We start from the raw sequence: 27,221 nt of genomic DNA on the forward strand, positions 1-27,221 counted from the left end.
AGTCTACTCTGGCCAAGTTGGAGCAGGCTACACAGTGAGAGCATGTGTACTTGTACATGCTGAATGGCTTTCAACATCTGGGAAAATATCCACATCGGGCAAGAGGTGAGAGGGTGAAAGAGAATGTGGTGATGAGGCTTGTGAAACCTTACGTTGGCAAGGGGAGAAATGTCACCATGGATAATTTCTTCACTTCACTGTCATTGGCGAGCAAGTTGCTTGCAAAGAAAACAAGTCTGGCCGGCACCATGAACAAAGTGAGATGGGAGCTCCCTCCCTCTGAGCAAGATAAGGCACCTGCACAGGCGTTGTACTCCACAACGGTGCTGAAGAATTACAAGACGACAGGGACACAATAAAGAGAAAACCGGAGACTATTATGTAGTACAACAAAACAAAGGTATGTCAAAGTGTGTCAAGCAAGTGAAAGTTACGAACGTTTTGTCAAATGTTAGGCTAAATAACAGATAAATGAACACTTTAATTTTGTTGTTTTTTGTTTTTACATAATAGCATGAAGTAGCATAAACTAATACAAGTTTAGTTAAATTCTGATGTTACCCAAGGCCTTCATAAACACATCCAAATGATTATTTTTGCAATAGCACACAGTGCCTTCAGAAAGTAGTTACACCCCTTGACTTTTTTCCACATTTTGTTGTGTTACAGCCTGAATTTAACATGGATTAAATTGAGATTGTTTGTCACTGACCTACACACAATCATTTTTTATTATTAAATATGAAAAGCTGAAATGTCTTGAGTCAATAAGTATTTGATATGTGTATTCATCCCCTTTGTTATGGCAAGCCTAAAGAAGTTCAGGAGTAAACATTTGCTTAATAACAAGTCACATAAAAAGTTGCATGGACTCACTCTGTGTGCAATAATAGTGTTTAACATGATTTTTGAATGACTGTCACAACTTCCGCCGAAGTCGGCTCCTCTCCTTGTTCGTGCGGCGTTCGGCCGTCGACGTCACCGGCTTTCTAGCCATCGCCGCTCCATTTTTCATGTATCCATTTGTTTTGTCTTGTTTGCTGCACACCTGGTTTTCATTCCCCAATCAATCTACATGTATTTATTTCTCTGTTCCCCATCAAGTCTTTGTGAAAGATTGTTTGTGTTACTTGTTATTTGTTGACGCGCCAAACTGGTTTGTTCTTTCCGTGGTATTTCACGAAGATGTTTATTGTTAAACATAATTCTTGTGACTGTTTTGCGCGTTTTGCACTTTTGCCTCAATAAAGTGTGCGCCTGTTCACAAATCTCTGCTCACCTGCACCTGACTTCGCTACCAGTATGCACACACTTGACAATGACTACCTCATCTCTGTACCCCACACATACAATTATGTGTGGGGTAACTAAAATCAAATCAAATGGTATTTGTCACATGCGCTGAATACAACAGATGTAGACCTTACCGTAAAACGCTTAGGCAAAGGACAAAGGAAACTGCTCAGGGCCCATGGTGACTTTAAAACAGTTACAGAGTTTAATGGCTGTGATAGGAGGATAACCTAACTGACAGAGTGAAAAGAAGGAAGCCTGTACAGAATGAAAATATTCCAAAACATCCATGCTGTTTGCAACAAGGCACTAAAATAATATAGCAAAAAATGTGGCAAAGCAATTTACTTTTTGTCCTGAATACAAAGTGTTATGTCAGGAGCAAATCCAATCCAACACATTACTGAGTACCACTCTCCATATGTTCAATCACAGTGGTGGCTGCATCATGTTATGGTTTTGCTTGTAGTCATTAAGGACGGGGGAGTTTTTCAGCATAAAAAAAACAGAATGGAGCTAAACACAGGCAAAATCCTAAATAAAAATCAGATTCATTCTGCTTCCAACCATACACTGGGAGATTAATTCAGCTTTCTGCAGTATATTAACCTAAAACAGAAGGCCAAATCTACACTGGAGTTGCTTGCCAAGAAGACAGTGTATGTTTCTGCTTGAGAATCTATGGCAAGACTTGAAAATTATTATCTAGCAATGATACTTACAGTGGGGGAAAAAAGTATTTGATCCCCTGCTGATTTTGTACGTTTGCCCACTTATAAAGAAATGATCAGTCTATAATTTTAATAGTATGTGAGAGACAGGATAACAACAAAAAAATCCAGAAAAACGCATGTCAAAAATGTTATAAAATGATTTGCATTTTAATGAGGGAAATAAGTATTTGACCCCTCTGCAAAACATGACTTAGTACTTGGTGGCAAAACCCTTGTTGGCAATCACAGAGGTCAGACGTTTCTTGTAGTTGGCCACCAGGTTTGCACACATCTCAGGAGGGATTTTGTCCCACTCCTCTTTGCAGATCTTCTCCAAGTCATTAAGGTTTCGAGGCTGACGTTTGGCAACTCGAACGTTCAGCTCCCTCCACAGATTTTCTATGGAATTAAGGTCTGGAGACTGGCTAGGCCACTCCAGGACCTTAATGTGCTTCTTCTTGAGCCACTCCTTTGATGCCTTGGCCGTGTGTTTTGGGTCATTGTCATGCTGGAATACCCATCCACGACCCATTTTCAATGCCCTGGCTGAGGGAAGGAGGTTCTCACCCAAGATTTGACGGTACATGGCCCCGTCCACCGTCCCTTTGATGCGGTGAAGTTGTCCTGTCCCCTTAGCAGAAAAACACCCCCAAAGCATAATGTTTCCACCTCCATGTTTGATGGTGGAGATGGTGTTCTTGGGGTCATAGGCAGCATTCCACCTCCTCCAAACATGGCGAGTTGAGTTGATGACAAAAAGCTCCATTTTGGTCTCATCTGACCACAACACTTTCACCAGTTGTCCTCTGAGTCATTCAGATGTTCATTGGCAAACTTCAGACGGGCATGTATATGTATTCTTGAGCAGGGGGACCTTGCGGGCACTGCAGGATTTCAGTCCTTCACGGTGTAGTGTGTTACCAATTGTTTTCTTGGTGACTATGGTCCCAGCTGCCTTGAGATCATTGACAAGATCCTCCCGTGTAGTTCTGGGCTGATTCCTCACCGTTCTCATGATCATTGCAACTCCACGAGGTGAGATCTTGCATGGAGCCCCAGGCCGAGAGATATTGACAGTTCTTTTGTGTTTCTTCCATTTGCGAATAATCGCACCAAATGTTGTCACCTTCTCACCAAGCTGCTTGGCGATGGTCTTGTAGCCCATTCCAGCCTTGTGTGGGTCTACAATCTTGTCCCTGACATCCTTGGAGAGCTCTTTGGTCTTGGCCATGGTGGAGAGTTTGGAGTCTGATTGATTGCTTCTGTGGACAGGTGTCTTTTTCACAGGTAACAAGCTGTGGTTTGGAGCACTCCCTTTAAGAGTGTGCTCCTAATCTCAGCTCGTTACCTGTATAAAAGACACCTGGTAGCCAGAAATCTTTCTGATTGAGAGGGGGTCAAATACTTATTTCCCTCATTAAAATGCAAATCAATTTATAACATTTTTGACATGCGTTTTTTCTGGATATTTTTGTTGATCTCCCCAGACACACTCCACACTCAAGGCTCTCTCCCTCTCCTCTATCTCTATCTCTCTCTCCCTCTCTCTCCCCCCCTCTCTCTCTCTCTTTCTCTCTCTCCCTCTCCTTTCTCCCTCTCCTCTCACTCTCTCCTCTCACTCTCTCCCTCTCTCTTTCTCCCTCTCCTCTCTCACTACCTCTCTCTTTCTCTCTCTCTCACTCTCCTACGTCACTCTTTCTCTCGTTCTCTCTCTCCTCTATCACTATCTTTCTCTCTCTCTCCCTCTCTCTCTCTCCCCCTCTCTCTCTCTCTCTCCCTCTCCTTTCTCTCTCTCTCCCTCTCCTCTCACTCTCTCCTCTCTCTTTCACCCTCTCCTCTCTCTCTCCCTCTCTCTTTCTTTCTCTCTCTCTCCCTCTCCTCTATCACAATCTCTCTATCTCTTTCTCTCTCGCCCTCTCCTCTCTCACTATCACTGTCTTTCTCTCTCTCTCTCCTCTCTCACTAGCCCTCTCTTTCTCTCTCTCTCCTCTCTCACTATCGCTCTCTTTCTCTCTCTGTCTCTCCCTAGTTCTCTCTTTCGCTCACATCTCTCTCTCACTCTCTCTCTCTCTTTCACTCACTCTCTCTCTCTCTCTCTCTCTCTCTCTCTCTCTCTCTCTCTTTCTCTCTCTCTCTCTCTGTCTTTCTCTCTCTCCCTCTCCTCTCTCACCTTCTTTCTCTCTCTCTCTCCCTCTCTCTCTTTCTCTCTCCCTTTCTCTCTCTCTCTCACACACTATCTCTCTCTTTCTCTTTTCCCTATGACAGTCTCCCTCTCTCCTCTTCCCTATGACAGCCTCCCTCTCTCCTCTTCCCTATGACAGCCTCCCTCTCTCCTCTTCCCTATGACAGCCTCCCTCCCTCCTCTTCCCTATGACAGCCTCCCTCTCTCCTCTTCCCTATGACAGCCTCCCTCTCTCCTCTTCCCTATGACAGCCTCCCTCCCTCCTCTTCCCTATGACAGCCTCCCTCTCTCCTCTTCCCTATGACAGCCTCCCTCTCTCCTCTTCCCTATGACAGCCTCCCTCCCTCCTCTTCCCTATGACAGCCCCCCTCCCTCCTCTTCCCTATGACAGCCTCCCTCTCTCCTCTTCCCTATGACAGCCTCCCTCTCTCCTCTCTAACAGACAGTAGGGTGTAGTGGTGGGTGTCCGCTAGGGTCGGCAAGTAGATAGGAAAGTCCATTGATGTACCAGTCATTAGAAAGAACTGAACCAGACTTGAACCTACCTCAGAAATCATTATCCACTACAAGGTGGCACAGACAGTATAGTTATCTCCTCTCTCTCTCCCTCTCCCTAGCCTCTCCTCTCATCTCTCTCATCTCTGCCTCTATCGTCTCTCTCTTACTCTCCCTCTCTCTCTCCTCTCCCCCTTCTCTCTCTCTTCCATGTCTTCTTCCCCTTCTCTTCAATTAAAACAACTTCATCTTCACTAACAGTTGTAAAATATATTTCCCCTTGCGACTCATGGAAACAACATAACTTATAGTTAGCATCACAATATACTATATCCCAATTAGTTGAACAAAACTTGCTCGACAGTTAGAGTACATCAGCTCAATGGAATGAATATGGTCTATTTAAGCAATAAGAGGGGGTTTGGTATATTGACAATATACCACGGCTAAGGGCTGTTCTTAGGTAAGACGCAAAGCGGAGTACCTGCGGAGTACCTGGATACAGCCCTTAGCCGTGGTATATTGTCCATATATCACAAATCCCCGAGATGCCTTATTGCTATTATAAACTGGTTAGCAACATAATTAGAACAGTAAAAATATTTGTTTTGTCATACACGTGGTATACGGTCTGATATACCACGGCTTTCAGCGAATCAGCATTCAGGGTTCTCGGAGGGACACAATACACATCCACACACGCATGCACACACACACCCACACGCACACACATACACCCACCTCGGCATGGGACCTCGGAGAGAGGAGTCGTTGATTACCAAACTGACAGCGGTGTTGACACAACCTTCTGCTAGAATACGACATTGTGAAGATGAGATGAAGACGTGGCGTGGGGACAGACTGACAGATAGTGTGAACGTCATATCATTTTTGAGGCTCTGCATCTGTGCATACGGCTCTCTTTCATTCCCTCTCTCACCTAGGCTATATGGGTCTCTTCAGGTGCTACATAATCAGGATTGTTATGATTCCGTGCCTTTTATAAAGGCTTTTGGTTGAGTGACATCTCCTTTGTTCTGCAGTAGGGTAGGAACATGACTCCCTCTCTTTTCTTTCTCTCACCTAGGGCTTCTTGGAGGTTCACATCTTCAGGAGTTTTGTCAGTTGGATTGTTATCAGAAGTGTAGAATTGAAGCTCTATACTTTCATGTCTTGTACTGAGACTTTGGTTGTGTGACATCCTCTTTGTTCAGAGCAAAGGCAATGAACAAGGATCAATATGTCATCGAGATAGTTTGTACCATGCTTCAGTTACTATCTTTGTCCTGTGTCCTGTGTCCTGTGTCCTGTGCTGTCGTCCCTGGAGTGTAAGCTGGCTTCCTATATCTACTCACATTCCTTGTCTGTCACTTTATATTTATCAATTGATTATAATTAGAGGTGACAGTGAACCTTGCAACACAGCCTTTTGTTAATTATTTCCACAGTGCGACTGAATGGTAAGCCGAGACGTGTATTGACACTTTCTAAATGTTTAATTAGGAGGAGATCGATTACATTTGGTCTAATGAGGGATGATTGATTGGTGCATACTCATTATAAGAGGAGCTTCAACCTGTAGTTGACGCCAGGAGCAAAGGATGCATACTATGACAACCCACACTACTTAGAGATTGATCCCCTTACAGGTAGTGAACAAGGTAGTATATTAGACTACTAATAAAGACTGCAGAGATGTCTGAGATTTTTTTAAATGTATTTCCTCATCCTTGCTCGCTTCTATTCCCTCATGGTCTCTATTGAGGGCTGTCAACAGGTCTCTACTGAGGGCAGGTTGATAGAGGATTGTCTACAGGTCTCTACTGAAGGCAGGTTGATAGAGGATTGTCTACAGGTCTCTACTGAGGGCAGGTTGATAGAGGATTGTCTACAGGTCTCTACTGAGGGCAGGTTGATAGAGGATTGTCTACAGGTCTATACTGAGGGCAGGTTGATAATTCCTGTAGATATAAAGGATATATGGAGGAGGACTCTAGCTGTGGGTTGGATGCTACAGGACGACATGCTGCATGGTCAGAACAGTATCCTAACAACTAAGACCAACAGCAGACTCCAACCCTACAGCAATTCACCATATTGTACTACAGAACATGTTACTTCTCTTGGAGCTGTGGTTCTACCTCTAGCTGAGGCAGGAACTTGGAGAGAAAAGCAATTTGCTGACGCTTTTTTCTCCATGGTGCAGCTACAACATGTACATTCCTGTGTGCTGGACAGTTTTCTATCTCCCCAGCACAGAGGTGGAGAGGGAGCATGGTTTACACTGCTAAGAGAACAGATGGGCTGACAGCTTCGTATGCCTGCTGCGCAAATGCAAGACAACACTAAGGGAGTGTACGTTGTTTCAATAAGGGTTACCTGGAGAAAATCGGACCTCTAAATAAAAATGGATGGCCCTACCTTGAGTAAAATATATTTGAACTCTCCTGAATGCCCCAAAAAAGCAAGTGACCCTCCCCTATATCCAAAATAATAATTAAAACAAAGTGGAGAGCAGAGAACATGCCTACCATTTTACTCTCACTTCTAGGACAGACCAGAGCCTTAGATATGAAGTTTTAGAATATTTTCTTTGTCCTGTAAGCATTACATGGCAATGTAGACATTTGGATAGGGGGCAGGGCTGCGGGTCAGAAGGTTGTGGGTTCACAGACCACCATGGACAAGAGTAGAGGTGGCAAATATATCCTATATACTGTAATAAAGGCATTGCATGAATCTACCATCGTATTTGCGGGTACGAGAAAAAGTAGCCTTTTATAAACGCATTTCATACAATTCTACATCTTTTTACATGACTGGAGATTACCAAAATTACCAAAATTACAGGCTAAGAATGGATAGAGAGATAGGCCTATGTGTTCATCTTATCATAGGCCTATTTCTCCAATGCCAGATCAGTGTGTCTTGTTTGACAAAACTGTCCCTGTTGACAAATAATAACATCTGAGACATCATTATCAATCTAAGCATGGTACTTTCACAGGTGAGAGCTACTTTTCCACCCTAGACAGAGTAAGCCTACCTATGCAGAACATTTTAAGCTTCACCCGCTCCCAGTTTTCTTCCGTGACTTAACCCAACGAGAGAAGGTCACCACTGGACACACACCGGTTGAATCAACGTTGCTTACATGTCTTTTCAATGAAATTACATTGAACCAAGATGGAATAGATGTTGAATTGATGTCTGTTCCCAGTGATGTCTGTTCCCAGTGGGTCACAAGTGTTTCCCTAAAAGCGGTTTGGGTTTAAAACATCTTCTATATTACAAAATTGATAGCGACAGAAATAGATTACTTCCCAAGCAAGGTAAATGTTTTGTCTTCTTGGCAATAGAAGTTTGTAGCTCAGCCTATGAATGTCATAGAAACTAAACAAAGATGTCCTTATATGCATCGGAATCATGTCTTTCCCAGGTACAGTGGGGGGAAAAAGTATTTGATCCCCTGCTGATTTTGTACGTTTGCCCACTGACAAAGAAAGGATCAGTCTATAATTTTAATGGTATGTTTATTTGAACAGTGAGAGACAGAATAACAACAAAAATATCCAGAAAAATGCATGTCAAAAATGTTATAAATTGATTTGCATTTTAATGAGGGAAATAAGTATTTAACCCCCTCTCAATCAGAAAGATTTCTGGCTCCCAGGTGTCTTTTATACAGGTAACGAGCTGAGATTAGGAGCACACTCTTAAAGGGAATGCTTCTAATCTCAGTTTGTTACCTGTAAAAAAGACACCTGTCCACAGAAGCAATCAATCAATCAGATTCCAAACTCTCCACCATGGCCAAGACCAAAGCGCTCTCCAAGGATGTCAGAGACAAGATTCTGGAATGGGCTACAAGACCATCGTCAAGCAGCTTGGTGAGAAGGTGACAACATTTGGTGCGATAATTCGCAAATGGAAGAAACACAAAAGAACTGTCAATATCCCTCGGCCTGGGGCTCCATGCAAGATCTCACCTCGTGGAGTTGCAATGATCATGACAACGGTGAGGAATCAGCCCAGAACTACACGGGAGGATCTTGTCAATGATCTCAAGGCAGCTGGGACCATAGTCACCAAGAAAACAATTGGTAACACACTACGCCATGAAGGACTGAAATCCTGCAGCGCCCGCAAGGTCCCCCTGCTCAAGAATACATATACATGCCCGTCTGAAGTTTGCCAATGAACATCTGAATGACTCAGAGGACAACTGGTGAAAGTGTTGTGGTCAGATGAGACCAAAATGGAGCTCTTTGACATCAACTCAACTCGCCGTGTTTGGAGGAGGAGGAATTCTGCCTATGACCCCAAGAACACCATCTCCACCGTCAAACATGGAGGTGGAAACATTATGCTTTGGGGGTGTTCTTCTGCTAAGGGGACAGGACAACTTCACCGCATCAAAGGGACGATGGACGGGGCCATGTACCGTCAAATCTTGGGTGAGAACCTCCTTCCCTCAGCCAGGGCATTGAAAATGGTTCGTGGATGGATATTCCAGCATGACAATGACCCAAAACACACGTGACCCAATTTGGTCTGTCAAACAGGAAGGCCTACCTCTTATTTCTTAAATAGGAAGATATAGGCTCAAACACAAAGCCCTCTTGTTGTTAGTAAAGTCAAATAAAAAATTAAGACGGCTGAAATGAATTAGGCCTACTCGAATTTGCCTACTTTCAGCTGCCGCTTCAAGTTACATGAATCTGTCTTTTTGTGAGGTCAATAACTCTGAAAATATAGCTTCATTATGGGCAAGGAACATATTGTTTTTATTAAAATAAATGATGGATCATTTGATTGAGACCACACTAATATCTTATAGGCGCACTTGACAAATTGCGTGCCCAGTGGAGAATCAGAGATGAGGGGTGGCATCGGGAACACATCAATATACAACCTAATAAGCCACTCATTCTAAAAAACTCAGAAATCAAGAAATGTCATCAATTGAAAAAGCATGGTCCACCCCCATGTTCCTCCATGTCCCCATTCTGTACATTTCGAACCATCCCTAACAAGATCCCATGTGGATAATGGCTAGTCTTGTTGGTGGGTGTGAATTCAAACACCCTATTTTATTAAAGGGATACTTCGGGATTTTGGCAATAATGACCTTTATCTACTTCCCAGGATTCAGATGAACTCGTGGGTCCCATTTTCATGTCTCTGCGTGCAGTTTGAATTCCACTCATTTTCGATAAACGGCAGTCAGCATTAGCTCGCAAAACTACCTCTAACTTCCATCATACTGGACGTAGAGACATAAAAATGGTATCCACAAGTTCATCTGACTCTGGGGAAGTAGATATTGGCAAAATACTGAACTATCCCATTAATCTATATTTCCCCATAAACATGAAAGCAGATTCTCATCAACAAAAAAAGTTGAGGTTTGGAGGTGATAGATATGTGGTTCAGACTTGTCCTGCATCCCACATGGCAGCCTATTCCGTATTTAGTTCACTACTTTTGACCAGGGCCCATAGGGAAACTCATAGGGCTCTGGTCAAAAGTAGTACACTATATAGGGGCTAGAATGCCATTTGGGATACAGAATTGGTGTCAAGGCAAGGGAGCTGGAACTGATGGGTGGAATAATTAATAAACTGAAATAGACTGTGCATTAGAGCCGGGATTGAGCAGGGACTAGGATGTTAATTGACTATGATACTTGGGCTGGTGCCTCTCAGCCTCAGGGCCCACTCTTCTCACCATGTTTTTCTCTGTCTCTAATCGCTCTCACTCCTCAATTTTCTCTTTCTCTCTTTTCAAACTCTCTCTCTCGTTCTCTCTCTCTCTCTCTCTCGTTCTCTCTCTCTCTCTTTCTCTCCCTCCTATTATCCCCCCTTTTCCTCTCATCACTCCTTTATTCTTTGTTTTTTGCTCTTTCCTGATTTGATTCTTTCCTTCCTCCCACTCAGTCATTTTCCTTTTTTCCTTCCTATTTTTCATTATTTTTGTTATATTCCATTTCTTCTCTCCTCCCCCTCCTTGTCTCTCTTTCCTGTTTAGGAACTGAAAACAACATAGGAAGATAGTCGATATTCTGTCTCTCATGTTAAAAAAACACACCCGCCCACCACACACACACATACACACACACATTTATCTTGCCATCTTCTCTTGGTACATACTATCACCTGCTTAGCATCCCCTCCATAATTCATGGTCTTAAATAGATGACCTAGGCATCTCTGGAGCAAGCGTTGAGTAGAAAGGGTATGTACTTTGATAAATACGCAAACAAACAAGGTCATAAAAGAAAATAAGCTTGGTCCAGCACTTTCTCTTTCCTCTACTTTATATCCCCATTTCCTTACAGATGTAGGATTTTAATTTGAACCAGTTTGCTGCAGCAGAAAAATATTCCCACAGCAACAAGAAATGCCAATTATTATGTGGATTATAATGAATGGACATTTTTGTAGCGGGTGTCACGTCCTGACCAGTAAAAGGGGTTGTTTGTTATTGTAGTTTGGTCAGGGCGTGGCAGGGGGTGTTTGTTTAGTGTGTTTCGTTTTTTTTGGTTAATGTTCTATGTTTTCTATTTCTATGTGTTTTTTCTAGTTTTTCTATGTCTATGTTAGTTTTGTCAATGACCTCCAATCAGAGGCAGCTGTTTGTTGTTATCTCTGATTGGAGGCCATATTTAGTTTTGTGTGTTTTCACTTGTGTTTGTGGGTGGTTGTTTCCTGTTTAGTCTGTGCACCTTACGGGACTGTTTTCATCGTTTGTTTTGTGTAAGTGTTTTGTTTTTCCTTCAATAAAAGAAGATGATAAATATACTCGCTGCATTTTGGTCTACCTACAACGACGCTTGTTACAGAACCACCCACCAAAGAAGGACCAAGCAACGGAGGAAGGAGCAGCAGGAAAGATATTTGGAGTCGTGGACATGGGAGGAGATATTAGATGGTAAAGGACCATGGCACCAGGCTGGGGAGTACAGGCAGAACGACGGAGGTATGAGGCATTATATCCTCCATTTCAGAAGGAGAGGAGGCAGCCCCCCAAACATTTTTGGGGGCGGCACACGGGTAGTTTGGCTAGGCCAGGGGTGAGCCCTGAGCCAACTCCCCGTGCTTACCGTGGGGAGCCAGTCCAGGAATCAAGCGAGGAGCTCGACGTGAGATTCCGGAGAGTGGTACTGTCGGAAAGGGCACGAAGGGGCACCTGTGTTTATTATGGGGAGCGACGGATCAAGCAAGCACCATGTTATGCGGAGATACGCACGGTATCGCCAGTGCGCAGATACAGCCCGGTGCGCTTGATGAAAGCTCCTCACAGGTGTCGTGTTATAGCCAGCATCGAGCCAAGACCGGTGATGCAAGTTGCAAGCATCAGACCGCCGGTGAGGGTTCATGGCCCAGTGTATCCTGTTCCTGCTCCTCGTACTCTTCCTCTAGTGCGCCTGCCCAGTCCAGTACGTCCTGTTCCTGCTCCTCGCACTAGCCTTGAGGTGCGTGTTACTAGACTGGCGCCTCCAAAACCAGCCCCACGCATCAGGCCTATAGTGCACCTGCCCAGTCCAGTACACTACTGTTCCTGCTCTTCGCACTAGCCCTGAGGTGCGTGTCAATAGTCTGGGGCCTCCAAAGCCAGCCCCACGCATCAGGCCTATAGTGCGCCTGCCCAGTCCAGTATGTCCTGTTCCTGCTCCTCGCACTAGCCCTGTGGTGCGTGTCATTAGTCTGGCGCCTCCAAATCCAGCCCCACGCATCAGGCCTACAGTGCGCAGTCCCCGTCCAGAGCTTCCGGCGACAGTGCCCCGTCCAGAGCTTCCGGCGACAGTGCCCAGTCCAGAGCTTCCGGCGACAGTACCCCGTCCAGAACTACCGGCGACAGTGCCCCATCCAGAGCTTCCGGAGACAGTGCCCCGTCCAGAGCTTCCGGCGACAGTTCCCCGTCCAGTGCTTCAAGGCGACGTCCCACAGTCCGGAACCGGCAGAGACAGCCCACAGTCCGGAGCCTGCAGAGGCGGCCCACAGTCCGGAGCCTGCAGAGATGGCCCACAGTCCGGAGCCTGCAGAGACGGCCCACAGTCCGGAGCCTGCAGAGACGGCCCACAGTCCGGAGCCTGCAGAGACGGCCCACAGTCCGGAGCCTGCAGAGACGGCCCACAGTCCGGAGCCTGCAGAGACGGGCCACAGTCCGGCGCCTGCAGAGACGGGCCACAGTCCGGCGCCTGCAGAGACGGCCCACAGTCCGGCGCCTGCAGAGACGGCCCACAGCCCTGAGCCTGCAGAGACGGCCCACAGCCCTGAGCCTGCAGAGACGGCCCACAGCCCTGAGCCTGCAGAGACGGCCCACAGCCCTGAGCCTGCAGAGACGGCCCACAGCCCTGAGCCTGTAGAGACGGCCCACAGCCCTGAGTCTCCAGAGACGCTCCTCAGCCCTGAGTCTCCAGAGACGCTCCTCAGCCCTGAGTCTCCAGCCGAGGTCTTCAGCGACGCACCTCAGCCCGAGGTCTCCAGCGACGCACCTCAGCCCGAGGTCTCCAGCGACGCACCTCAGCCCGATGTCTCCAGCGACGCACCTCAGCCCGATGTCTCCAGCGACGCACCTCAGCCGAGGTCTCCAGCGACGCACCTCAGCTCAGAGCCTTCAGCAATGGTCTATAGCCCTGAGCCTTCAGTGGGGGTGGGCAGATTAGAATGGGGACTAAGGCCGGAGCCTGAGCCACCTCCGTAGTTGGAGGGTGTAGCACGGGAGCCGACGGGGACGGTGGCCACCCTCCCTTCCCTCCCTTTAAGTTTGGGGTTATTTATTTTTATTTTTGGGGGGGCATCTTTGTGGGGGGGGGGGGGGGGTTACTGTCACATCCTGACCAGTAAAAGGGGTTGTTTGTTATTGTAGTTTGGTCAGGGTGTGGCAGGGGGTGTTTGTTTAGTGTGTTTCAGGGTTTTTGGTTTATGTTCGAGGTTTTCTATTTCTATGTGGTTTTTCTAGTTTTTCTATGTCTACGTTAGTTTTGTCAATGATCTCCAATCAGAGGCAGCTGTTTGTTGTTATCTCTGATTGGAGGCCATATTTAGTTGTGTGTGTTTTCACTTGTGTTTGTGGGTGGTTGTTTCCTGTTTAGTCTGTGCACCTTACGGGACTGTTTTCGTTGTTTGTTTTGTGTAAGTGTTTTGTTTTTCCTTCAATAGAAGAAGATGATAAATATACCCGTTGCATTTTGGTCTACCTACAACGACGCTTGTTACAGCGGGATATATATTTTTCGTAAGGGAAGTCTGAAATTGAAAAGGTTTATCTGTAATTTACAATACGTAGAATCTATGAGAATAGAAAGGTTCCGAACTTTTGTGAAACATCACAGCACAGTTTAAAAATATATGCAAATAGAAATCAAAACTGGATGGTGTTCAGAGATAGATGGGAGATAACTAGTAGAAAGAGGAGGAAGGCAAGTGCTACTAAGGTACACAATAGTAAATGTTGGTAGACAGAAGGTGCTCTTTGGTAAAAGCGGTGAGTTGGTCATCAAAAAGAAAGGAGGACCAAGGCACTCTTCATATAATTGATTAAAATGCCTTTATTAGTATGGCATGTTCAATAGAAACAATGTTTTTAAAAATCCGACGCGTTTCGGCTGCATGGCCTTCGTCAGGGAGGCCATGCAGATAACTATTGTAAAACTATTGTAAAATATATTGTGTCCGTAAAATGTGTATAGTATGTATAGGATGGAAGTAGAAGCCTAAGTGTTGTTGTCCATTAGTTTACTCCAATTAGGGGAGGGGTGGTAGGGCTAGGGGAAAATAATAAAGGAAAATATACCATTTAAAAAATATATATATTTTTTTATATATATTTACAAAATATATATGGGGATTGGAAATTATGCACACAATTACATTGATGGGAGCCATAATCTATCTCCAATATTGAAGCTGATCTCTCCTAAAAAAAATACTTCAGAAGCTTTTTTAAACCTCAAATACACAACAAGTTTAAAATGTCGAACATTTTGAGCGCAATATAAATTAATGATAAATAATGTATTGTGTAATTTTGGAATCAGACGCAAAAATGTGCTACTCCCCCAAAAAATGCTAACCTCCCCTGTTATTGTAATGGTGAAAGGTTAGCATGTCTTGGGGGTATGGTATTTGTGTGTTTGTAACTTTCTCACTCATCATTATTGACAATGAATTCAGGATTGTACCTAATAATGGTAGCATCTACATTCATGTAGAAGTGTTTAGAAATGATATTCTTATTTACTTTAAAAGTAACTCCAAAATGACACAACATATTATTTACCATTAATTTCTACTGGGCACAATAGAAATGAAACACAATCAAAACAAAGAGCAAATGCATCAAACACATTTGTAGAGTTACAAGCTTGATGTAGTCATTGCGTGCTATGAATATGGGAACAAATACTTAACTTTTACTACTGTAATAAACATTTAAGTGAATTTGTCACAATAATTCTGCTTCCCTAAAATGGAGGGACTATGTACAAAAAGTGCTGTACTTTCTAAACAGTAGGGCTGGGCGATATGACGATATATATCGTGTGATGATAGAAAAACGTCTATCGTTTCATATTATGCTCTATCGTTTATTTCGTTGTGTCGCAAATCACACTCTTTACGGCAATATTTTTCGTCAATTTGGACGACGCTTTGCGTTCTTCCACACGTGCCATGCAAAATACGTGCCAGCAAAATATGCCGCAGGCCGGTCCCGACAACAGGCTCAAACACCACTAACCTCTTTTACCACCTACGCAAGAATCATGTGAAACAGTACGGAGAGACTCTATGATTGAGACCCAAAAATGTACAGTCGAGTGCTCAAAACAAACCCCCGACTCAGACGTTGCAAGAGGCTTTTTCCGCGGCACACCATATGGCAAAGAATCACGAAGATGGAAGGAGATAACAGCGCCGTTACAACTTACATCTGCAAAGACATGGCCCCAATTTACACGGTCGAGAAACGGGGGTTTCGTGAGTTGGTGCTAACACTCGACCCAAGGTACCAAATGCAAATTGATATGTGACACGTATTAATGCCCAAATAACATGCAAAACAGGCAAGCCCCCCCCCCCCCCCCCCAAAAAAAATATATATTTTAGGCCTATATTTATGTGTTTATTTACCTTTTTAGATTTTATACATTCATATTTATATTTTGTTACATGCTTAATTGAAAATTTGCACAAAGGTTCTAAATAAAAGGAGAAATAATCAAATATGAGTAAGTACCTTTTATTTGTTGAGTATAATTCAAAATGTAATAAGAAATAGGCCTTTACATGTGGTCATTTTATATAAACTATTTATTCATTGAATTTACAGAAAATGTGCTATATCGTGATATGTATTGTTATCGGGATATGAAATTACATATATCGGGATATGAGATTTTGGCCATATCGCCCAGCTCTACTAAACAGGTCACCCGATATGGATAAAAATACCCTCAAATTAAAGCTGACAGTCGACACTAACCTCATAGTCATTGTTTGATTTCAAATGCAAACTTATCTATTATAGAGCCAAACGAAGAAAAAATGCTTCACTGTCCCAACAATTACGGAGGGCACTGAATAAGGTGGGTGCTTACAATTCTCCTATTTCACACATGCACAAATTGGAATTTTTTTTTGTTGTTGATTTTTTTAACCCTTTTTCTCCACAATTTGTAGTAGTTACATCGCTGCAACTCCCGTACGGACTCAGGAGAGGCGAAGGTCGAGAGCCATGCATCCTCTGAAACACAACCCAACCAAGCTTCTTGACACAATGCCCATCCAACCCGGAAGCCAGCCGCACCAATGCGTCGGAGGGAACACAGTACACCTGGTGAGCGTGCACTGAGCCCGGCCCGCCATAGGAGTCGCTAGTTCGCAATGAGACAAAGATATCCATGCCGGCAAAACCCTCCATAACTCGGACGACGCTGGGCCAATTGTGCGCCGCCCATGAGCCTCCCAGTCACGCCCATGAGCCTCCCGGTCACTCCCTCTGAGAGTGGGGTCAGAGCCAGGGATCAACCATTATTGATGGCGACCCTGGATTAAGGTTAAGTGCCTTGCTCAAGGCATTTTTCACTTGGTCAGCTCGGGGATCTGAACCAGCAACCTTTCAGTTACTGGTCCAATTCTCTTAACCGCTAGTCTACCTGCTGCCCGCGACATATGAAAAAACAAATGTCAGCTGGTACAGGTACTCTAGACCGGGCGTCTGACTACTCTCAGAGTATACTTCTGCACTGGTGAAATTAAGTGTGAGTGGCAACTGAGCTGAAACCTTAACTTTGCTGGAGTCTTGAAAAACCTCATCCTGAGATGCAGAATTAGATCCCTTCTCTTTTGGTGCCGTTTCCTCCCTTTAAAGCTTCTAAACACCATGATGGTGTTTCACATCCTGTCTAGTGAAGAAAAAGATCTCTTCTTCTGGACCATTTAATGTTTAACATTTATTTATTTATCTGATCATTTTCCAGTTTAACCCATTTCGGCAGGCATTGTTGATCACAGAGCTCAATCCACCAGCCATAACTAGACATTATACAGCAAACATTTCAGGATACAGTATTTGCCTCTACCATTAAAAGTTGGAAATGTGGGAATGAGTCGTCTCATCATTGAAATTCATTTTGCCTGATGGTTTTGATATCCGTTCATCATGATCCATTACACCTCATGGTACAGTTTTTATTTCTTCAACATTGAGTAAAATAATCATAAAGTCAGAAAATTACCCACAATCCTCTAAAAACATGCAAGGAGATTAAAAACAGACTTCCAGGGAGTTCAATCACTCAATGTTCACTATCTTTAGTTAACACACGCACACACACACACACCTTCCCACTGATAGAAGGGAATTGATTTTTCACTCAAGTATTCGTATGATATAGACAGCCCATTCAGCGATAACTGGGCAATCCCAGCTGCCACCACTATCACACCAGACCAGGAAATACAGCCGGGCTGAGGCCGGACAGTTTTAATAATATAAAGTCTGTGTCCCAAATGGCACCTTATCCCCTATTCTATATAGTGCACTACTTTTGACCAGGGGCTCATAGGGTGTCCAATAGGGAACAGGGTGCCATTTGGAACGCAACCAAAATCATGAGCTGCCAAAGCAGTATTCATCTGTAGCCCTGGTATCTGACACACACAGGGAGGGAGTGGAGATTGAGAGGAGTGGAGGAGAGGAGGGGAGGGGAGGGGAAAGGAGGGAAGGGGAGAGGAGAAGGGGAAAGGAGAGGAGGGAAGGGGAGAGGAGGCAAGGGGAGGGGAGGTGGGATGGGGAGGAGGGGAGGGAAGTTGAGAGGAAGGAAGAGGAGAGGGAGAAAGGAGAGGAGGGAAGGGGAGGAGAGAATTGGAGAGGAGGCAAGGGGAGGGGAGGAGCGAAGGGGAGGGGAGAAGGGAAGGGGAGGAGGTGAGTAGAGGAGAGAAAGGAAGGGAAGAGGAGGGAAGGGGAGAGGAGAGGAAGAAAGGAGAGGAGGGAAGGGGAGTAGAGGAGGAGAAGGGGAGTAGAGGAGAAGAGAAGAGGGAAGGGGAGAGGAGAGAAGTGAAGGAGAGGTACAGGGGTAGGGAGCGAGAGAGAAAGACAGAGAATAGAGAGAAAGAGAAAATAGATAAAGAGAAGGAAATGAGGACGAGAGAACACTACTGCTCCAGTTGCATCAAAGCAAAAAGCTCATACCACCTCATCACTAGGTAGCCAGTCCATTTGGGGATACATCATGTCATCACCACAATGCTACCATGTTTGTCTGCTTAGAGATAACATTCAGTCTTTCCAATAGCTTCTACCCAATTTCATACTCATGTACTCTAAACTGCCACAGATACCCTGGCCTACGTTACCGGGGCAACTACTACAACCTTTACTACAGTATGGAGTGATTTTATTGCCACCAGAAATTACATCTAAATGGAATCAATGATTTTGTAATTGATTTTGAAATAAATATTTTTGAATTTGTAATGTACACATTGAATCCTTGTAAGACACGCACAACATACGCACACGTGCACACACACGTGCACACAGACACACACACACACACACACACACACACACACACACACACACACACACACACACACACACACACACACACATAGAGGGACATTCATCATGGCTTCTCCAGGGCCAACTCAAGCAGAAAATTAACAGCTGCCACAGCCACACCTCGCAGAGACCCCGCCATTCAATCTGCCTTTCACTGGGGTTCTCCAGTTGCGTTCTCCACTTCCTTTTCCCAGTCTGTATCTCCAGACCAGTTAGGAAAGCAAGAGGAGACTGAAGCCAGGAGCCCATCAACCGCAGGTAAGACGAGAGAATACTTGTTTTTCCTCAAGAACCCTTTCAGGGAGCAAGAGAGAGGAAGAGAAAAGAGGAGAAAATAGAAGTAACAATATCCTGTATCACTCTTTCAGAAAACGTCACAGTTGTTTTGATGTTAGAGGAGAGAGGGTCTACTTAAAAGGAAATAATTGACCAAAACACTGTTCAGTGCAGCTGGTCTATTTCCCCACCCATCACAGATAGACTGCTGTAATAGCGAAGCACGTGGACAGAAAGCAAATGAGAAGGGAGAAGGATAACAAATCACTAAAAACAACACAAGATATATTTTAGAGGAAATTTGAAGAGGATGTCATTACCCATTCATGAGTAAGGAATAAAAGTTATCCCTTGATGTGGACCTAATGATGAAAATGAAAAAGTCTGTGAGTTTGTTGGTCAGAACATAGCCTGCCAGCTGCCCAACCCAAACAAAAACCCTTAACTTCACAGCAACACCTTACATACTGTAGTAATACAGCTAATAGTCTTTTATGTATCTGGGGGTTGTCATGTGTCAAGTGTGTTAACTTCTGTCAGATCAGCAGTTTGTCCCACCCTTCCCTCCATCCCTCCCTCTCTCCCTCCATCACCTCTTCCTTCATCCCTCTCTCCATCCCTCCGTCCCTATGCATATTTCATTACCTTCAACCTACTGCAAGCAGGAAGAGGACTGTTATGTTATCCTCCTGGGCATTTGCTTGGGTGTGTGTGTGTGTGTCTGTATAACGATGTGTGTCTCCTGAGCTAATCAATCACGTCTTGGTTTATGCACTGCAGCCACTAGGGACCTGGGAGGGCATGACACCACTGTAGCACCAAATGACCCCACATCGCTTGTTGAAAAAGTGCTCAGCTCTACCATCTGTTCTGTTTTTCTCCCTCTTCCTCTCTCCTTCTCTCCATCTCTTCTCCTCCTTACTGCATCCACTTATACACGTTCATTCTCCCATCTCACTTAAAAAAATAAGTCATTTCAATGCCACTATTTATTCGTTTTCTTTGCCTTTCCCCATATCTCTCTCCTTTCTCTTTCTCAGCGCTGGTGCAGTGCTATGCTGGGGAGTGTTAGGGAGAAGAGTGCTTTAGATTACAGCACCCTCCCATGGGTGCTCTCTCACCAGACTCTTCTGCCTCTCGCTTTGCCAGGGAGATTCACTACATCTATTGTGTTCTACAGCCCCTTTCTTTATTAATCATAACACAGCTTCAATTTGATTAACTTCTCCAGACAACATATACTGTATCTATGCCTAGACTGCCTAGCTGGCTAGCTAGGCTGGCTCTCTCTCTCTCTCTCTCTCTCTCTCTCTCTCTCTCTCTCTCTCTTCCTCTCTCTCTCTCTCTCTCTCTCTCTCTCTCTCTCTCTCTCTCTCTCTCTCTCTCTCTCTCTCTCTCTCTCTCTCTCTCTCTCTCTCTCTCTCTCTCTCTCTCTCTCTCTCTCTCTCTCTCTCTCTCTCTCTCTCTCTCTCACACTCTCTCTCTCTCTCCCACACACTCTCTCTTCAACTCCCTTTCTCTCTTTCCTTCTCTTTCTTGCTTCCTCTCCATTTCTCTCTTTTCCTCAAGTTCCCTTTTCATTGTCTATCCTTCTATGCATAGTCACTTTACCCCTACCTACATATTACCTCAGCTACCTTGACAAACCTGTACCCCCGCACATTGTATACCCTGTATATAGCTTTGCTACTGTTGTTTTATTGTGTTAAAAAAAATATTTAGTCAATATTTTCTTAAATCTCTTATTATCTTAAACTGTATTGTTGGCTAAGGGTTTGTAAGTAAGCATTTCACGGTAAGGTCTACACCTGTTGTATTCGGCACGTGACAAATAACATTTGACTTGATCAAATTCTCTTTTTCCATCTCCCTGATAGCCCACACTCACCCTCACACACACTATGATTATCTTGTGTCCACACACCAACACTCAGGGAGGACAGCAGTAACAGAATGGCTGTATTTATTGCTGTCTGGACAGGTTTGTGTCTTGCTGTGGGGCTTTAGAGACTTCTACCCCAGCTGCCCCCTCCATAACACCACTACAGTGCTACCTTCTATGGCCCCAGCTGGCCTCAGCACGGAACACTCAATGCTGCACATGCTGGAACACGGAACACTCAATGCTGCACATGCTGGGACACGGAACAGGCAACTACGGAAGTACAGAACTCGACAGACACTGGGGAGATTCTAAAGAGAGAAGGCTTTGTAAAGGATCAAAACGCAAAACCTAACTACAGGCTTTTGTGCCATGAGATAGGAAAGATTGTTATATGTCCATAGACCAGGCACTTACAGATTGTCTGTTTAATGCCACTGTCTTCTAAATAAGGTTTCTTCACAGCAATAGTGTAAATCGGCTCTGATACTGACTTAGACTTGATTAATTCTTGCTCACAGATTACAGCAAAACTGAAGAAATCATAAAAAGAAGAAGAAGAAGGTTTGATATTAATTTAAGATACAGATTTTTGAGGAATTTGATACGCATTTAAGATACAGATTGGGATCCATTTTGTGTCCTTGCCTTAGGCTACGTTGAGTCCTCACAGACCTCCCAGTTCTGCCTTAGTAGCCCCAAATAACTCTAGATACACCATCTGTCTTTTATGCACTTTCTACAGCAAAGGCCAAAACAACTCTTTCTAGCTTTCAGATGATGAGAAAAAGGGAGGCTGAGAGAGAGAGGGAGAGAGAGATAAAGAGAGAATGTGAGCAAAAGCAAGTGATATAATCTGTGTTCCGGGTGCAGTAAAGCTGCCTGTCAGTGAAAAGGAATAATAATAATAATCTCTCTCTGCGTCTATTCTCTCCCTCTGCTCTCTGACTAACCCAGGGTGTATTGGGAGCCCTGTTGGACCACAAGACATGGACGTGCCGTGTAAGGTTTCTCCTATGATAAAGATCCCCCCCAAATACACACACACACACTTTGATGTGTATCATTCTGACAGGACAATATAAGCACCAGGTTAGTCCCGGGTTTGTCCCTCTAATCTTTCTCGGTCTGTTTCCATTGCTCTGTCTTCTGTATTCTCCATTCTCCATTCTCTATTCTCCATCTCTCTCTCTCTCTCTCTCTCTCTCAATTTCAACTGAAGGTCTTTATTGGCATGGTAAACATATGTTTACATTTCCAAAGCAAGTGAAATAGGTAATAAACAAAAATGAACAGTAAACATTACACTCACAAAAGTTCCAAAATAATAAAGACATTTCAAATGTCATGTTAAGGGCAAAAAGTAGAAAAAGGGAAAATAAATCAACATAAATATGGGTTGTATTTACATTAGTGTTTGTTCTTCACTGGTTGCCCTTTTCTTGTGGCAACAGGTCACAAATCTTGCTGCAGTGATGGCACACTGTGGTATTTCACCCAATAGATATGGGAGTTTATCAAAATTGGGTTTGTTTCAAATTCTTTGTGGGTCTGTGTAATCTGAGGGAAATATGTGTCTCTAATATGGTCATACATTTGGCAGGAGGTTATGAAGTGCAGTTCAGTTTCGACATCATTTTGTGGGCAGTGTGCACATAGACCGTCTTCTCTTGAGAGCCAGGTCTGGCTATGGCGGCCTTTCTCAATAGCAAGGCTATGCTCACTGAGTCTGTACATAGTCAAAGCTTTCCTTAAGTTTGGGTGAGTCAATGTGGTTAGGTATTCTGCCACTGTGTACTCTCTGTTTAGGGCCAAATAGCATTCCAGTTTGCTCAGTTGTTTTGTTCATTCTTTCCAATGTGTCAAGTAATTATCTTTTTGATTTCTTATGATTTGGTTGGGTCTAATTGTGTTGCTGTCCTGGGGTTCTGTGGGGTCTGTGTTCGTGAACTGAGCCCCAGGACTAGCTTGCTTAGAAGACTCTTCTCCAGGTTAATCTCTCTGTAGGTGATGGCTTTGTTATGGAAGGTTTGGGATTAACTTCCTTTTAGGTGGTTGTAGAATATAAAGGCACTTTTCTAGATTTTGATACTTAGCGGGTATCGGCCTAATTCTGCTCTGCATGCATTATTTGGTGTTTTACGTTGTACACAGAGGATATTTGTGCAGCATTCTGCATGCAGTCTCAATTTGGTGTTTGTCCCATTTTGTGAATTCTCCAAGGCCCTGTGGAAAGAAATGTGTGTTTTTAACCGCACACTTGTTGTTTGTGTACATGTTTCCTACCAACAAACCTTTCCATCAATTTTTATAGCAGACCCTCATGCCAAATTGAGTCAAAAGCATTTTTGAAATCAATAAAGCATGAGAACACTTTGTCATGGTTTTGGTTTGTTTCTTTACAATTAGGTTGTGCAGGGTGAGTAAGTGGTCTGTCGTACTGTAATTTGGTAAAAAGCCAATTTGACATTTGCTCAGTACATTGTTTTCACTGAGGAAATATACGAGTCTGCTGTTAATGACAATGCAAAAGATTTTCCCAAGGTTGCTGTTGACGCATATCCCACGGTAGTTATTGGGGTCAAATTTGATTCCACTTTTGGCCTCCACAATCACCCGACCTCTACCCAAATGAGATGGTTTGGGATTAGTTGGACCGCAGAGTGAAGGAAAAGCAGCCAACAAGTGCTCAGCATATGTGCGAACTCCTTCAAGACCGTTGGAAAAATCATTACAGGTGAAGCTTGTTGAGAGAATGCCAAGAGTGTGCAAAGCTGTCATCAAGGCAAAGGCTGGCTTTGATTTGTTTAACACTTTTTTTCCTTGCTACATGTTTCTACATGTGTAATTTCATAGTTTTGATGACTTCACTATTAAATAGTAAAAATAAAGAAAAACCGGTGAATGAGTAAGTGTGTCCTAACGTTTCACTTTTTCCGTAGTGTATTTCTGTATTGTTTTAGTGATTCACCATAGTGAAGGCGTAGATTCAGCTTTTCTGGGTCTCTATGTTTTTGGTTGGTCAGGTTTCTCAATTTCTTTCTTAGGTTTTTACATTCTTCATCAAACCATTTGTCATTGACGTTAATTTTCTTAGGTTTTCTGTTTGACATTTTTAGGTTTGATAGGGAAGCTGAGAGGTCAAATATAATGTTTAGGTTTTCTACTGCCAAATTTACACCTTCACTATTACAGTGAAACATTTTGTCCAGGAAGTTGCCTAAAAGGGATTGAATTTGTTGTTGCCTAATTGTTTTTTTGTAGGTTTCCACCCTACATTCCTTCCATCTATAGCATTTCTTAATATTATTCAGTTCCTTTGACTTTGATGCCTCATAACTGAGTATTGCCCTGTTCAAATAGACTGTGATTTTGCTGTGATCTGATAGGGGTGTCAGTGGGCTGACTGTAAATGCTCTGTGAGAGACTCTGGGTTAAGGTCAGTGATGAAGTAGTCTGCAGTACTACTGCCAAGAGATGAGCTATAGGTGTACCTACCACAGGAGTCCCCTCGAAGCCTACCATTGACTAGGTACATATCCTCACTCTCTCTCTGCTCTCTCTGCTTGTTACCACTAGTGGTGTGTGTGTGCGTGTGTTTGTGTGTTTCTGTTATAGCATTGTATCTGTGTATTACTGTTTGTATCAGTCAGGTCACCCATGATACAAGTCAGTATTCAACGTCCATTCATGTCTGCGAACGTCAGGAGATGACGTGGAAACCGGTCACTTGGGGCTGTTACCTTCAAGTACGTTTCTGTTTTGCTAGGACGTTGTGGACGGTGATGGTGGATGTGCATAAGCATCTGCCTCTGATTCCAAAGGTTATAAGTTTAAATCCAGCAATAAAAAGTTGTTTTTGGAGAAAAAAATCTGTCTAACCCAAACCTTAACTTTTACCTTAACCATTCAGAGTTAATGCCTAACCTTGAGCATTTGGAGTTAATGCCTAAACTTAACCATAAACACAATTGGACATTATAGAAACATGAATTAATGTCTATTTCTGATGTGAGACTGTGAGAGCCAGTTGGTTTGTATAGGTTTGTTTTTTTCTTAATTTTGTCAGCCATACTATATGGCTGACACATATTGTAATGTAATGTAAGTCATTTCCAGTAGCTGCTGTCTGTGCAATGCTAACTGAATGATAGGATAATTACAGTAGTCCAGACAGCTTGTTTACCAAGCTGAATTGTACTGGTGGGTGGTGGATAATTTCTCTGCTAATGGTCCCTCGTAATATGTGTGTGTTTTTTTGGTTTTACTATCCTTGCGGCGACCAGAATTCCTGATCAGGATAGTAAAACAAGGACAATTTGGAAAAGTGGGGACATTTCGCCGGTCCCCACAAGGAAAAATACTATTTTAGGCTTAGGGGTTAGGTTTAGGGGTAGGGTTAGAAGTATGGTTAGGGGTTAGGTTTAGGGGTAGGGTTAGAAGTATGGTTAGGGGTTAGGTTTAGGGGTAGGGTTAGAAGTATGGTTAGGGGTTAGGTTTAGGAATTAGGATTAGGGGTTAAGGTTAGGGTTAAGGTTAGGAGTTAGGTTTAGGAATTAGGGGTTGGGGTTAAGGTTAGGGTTACGGATAGGTTATGGATTTAAGGTTAGGGTTAGGGTTATGGTTATGGTTTGAGTTAGGGGTTAGGAAAAATATTATTTTTAATGGGAATCAATTACTTCAAGGATAGTAAAACAAACATATGTGTGTGTGTGTGCATTCGCGTGTGTGCGGTGTGTGTGTGTGTGTGTGTGTGTGTGTATATGTGTATGTGTTCGTGTGTGTCTAAAGTCTCTTAGATGGTGAAGGAATCAGCCGTCTTAGCACTTACAGCAACATATTAACACACAGACCATTACTCTGCCTAGCTGGCACCACACTGCTATCATATCATCTCTGGGAGTAAGATGATACAGGACACCACAGAGTGTGACGTCCACCACCAAAATAATGGTTTAAAATTAGCGCCCTATAAAATGTATAGGACGCCATTTGGGATGGAGACCGACTGACACAAAGCTGTTTTCATACCACCATACACTCTTAGAAAGAACGGTGATATCTAGAACCTGAAAGGGTTCTTCGGCTGTCCCCATAGAACCTTTGAAAAACCATGTTTGGTTCCAGGTCCTAAATAGAACACAAAAGGGTTCTAACTGGAACCAAAAATGTCTCTATGACTATGAGTGAAGACAGCGGTCAGTGTTGGACAGTATCACCTACTCAATGACGTGCAGGTTTGCTGTTATGGGTCTGAAGGAGCAACCAACACACATCCATCAAACACAAAACTAGGTAAGAGTTGTGGAGAAAAAACACAATCATTTGACTCTTCCATCTGTCCCTGACTGCCATGGCTGACACTGGAAGAGAGAGGCAGTGGTCCGTGACACAATCTGACAAAGCTCTCTCTCCACTGGATCATAGGATGGCTATAACCAGATCACTGGGTCATTGAATTTCTTTTGATAGGATAGCTAGCGGCAACTCCTACATTATGTATGCATGTATGGCGGATTATTCTTACGTCCGTTGCTAAGCAATTCAACAAGTGCAAGTGTAAAAATAGGTGAATATTTTATTAGATGCAGAAGAAAAAGTGTTTCTTTAGCCAGCTGGCTTTGGAAACTATTCATCCCTGACATAGAATCTGCCTGTATACTTACCAGTTTATTCAGCTATTCAGCTAACTGTTATAGGTTCCTGTATAATATGTTTTACACAGCCTTCTAGGTCACGTCCCAAATAGCACCCTATTCCCTGCAATTGTTCTGTTTTCCATTACCCATGATGAAGCCACTACATAGCCAAGTAGTATGGAAATGTGTGCATATGCATGGTAGACACAGTTCACATTTAAACACCCATGGATTGGACAAACATATGCATGAGTGCACACACACACACAGACACGCATGTGCACATGCACGCACGCACACGCACACACACACACACACACACACACACACACACACACACACACACACACGGATATAAAAAGCCTATTGAGCCATCTCATGGATTAGTGTTTGGTAGAATGGGCTTTGATTTGCTCTGACCATAACATGTCAAGCTCCAGCACACAGTCTGGAAGCATTTTATTAGGCTTGCATGCAGGAGGTCTGGCTTGGCGATCGCCTGTTCATTATTCATATGTCCACATCCTTATTCCAGCTCTTTGACCTCTCGTTCTCTCTCTTAGGAAGCGAAGCACACCAACTCTACAATGTGTAGAGTAGACACCCATGCAAAACTCTGGCTCACACACTCACCATTGGTATAGCATCCACTTATGCACACAGAGACA

The 27,221-nt window shown here is 43.7% G+C and overlaps 1 protein-coding gene and 1 long non-coding RNA gene across 23 annotated transcripts in view; one reads left to right on the top strand and one right to left on the bottom strand.

The window, feature by feature from the left end:
* The window catches only part of LOC106589744 (neurexin-1a), a 517,413-nt gene that overhangs the window by 123,893 nt on the left and 366,299 nt on the right, over window positions 1-27,221 (bottom strand). The window lies entirely within an intron of this gene.
* On the top strand, window positions 16,217-17,292 carry LOC145865488 (uncharacterized). Its single transcript, XR_014383004.1, has 2 exons — window positions 16,217-16,276; window positions 16,371-17,292. It is a non-coding gene; the product is annotated as an uncharacterized LOC145865488 (long non-coding RNA).

The sequence above is a fragment of the Salmo salar genome, chromosome 28, assembly GCF_965601325.2.
Source record: "Salmo salar chromosome 28, fSalSal1, whole genome shotgun sequence".
Taxonomy (NCBI): domain Eukaryota; kingdom Metazoa; phylum Chordata; class Actinopteri; order Salmoniformes; family Salmonidae; genus Salmo; species Salmo salar.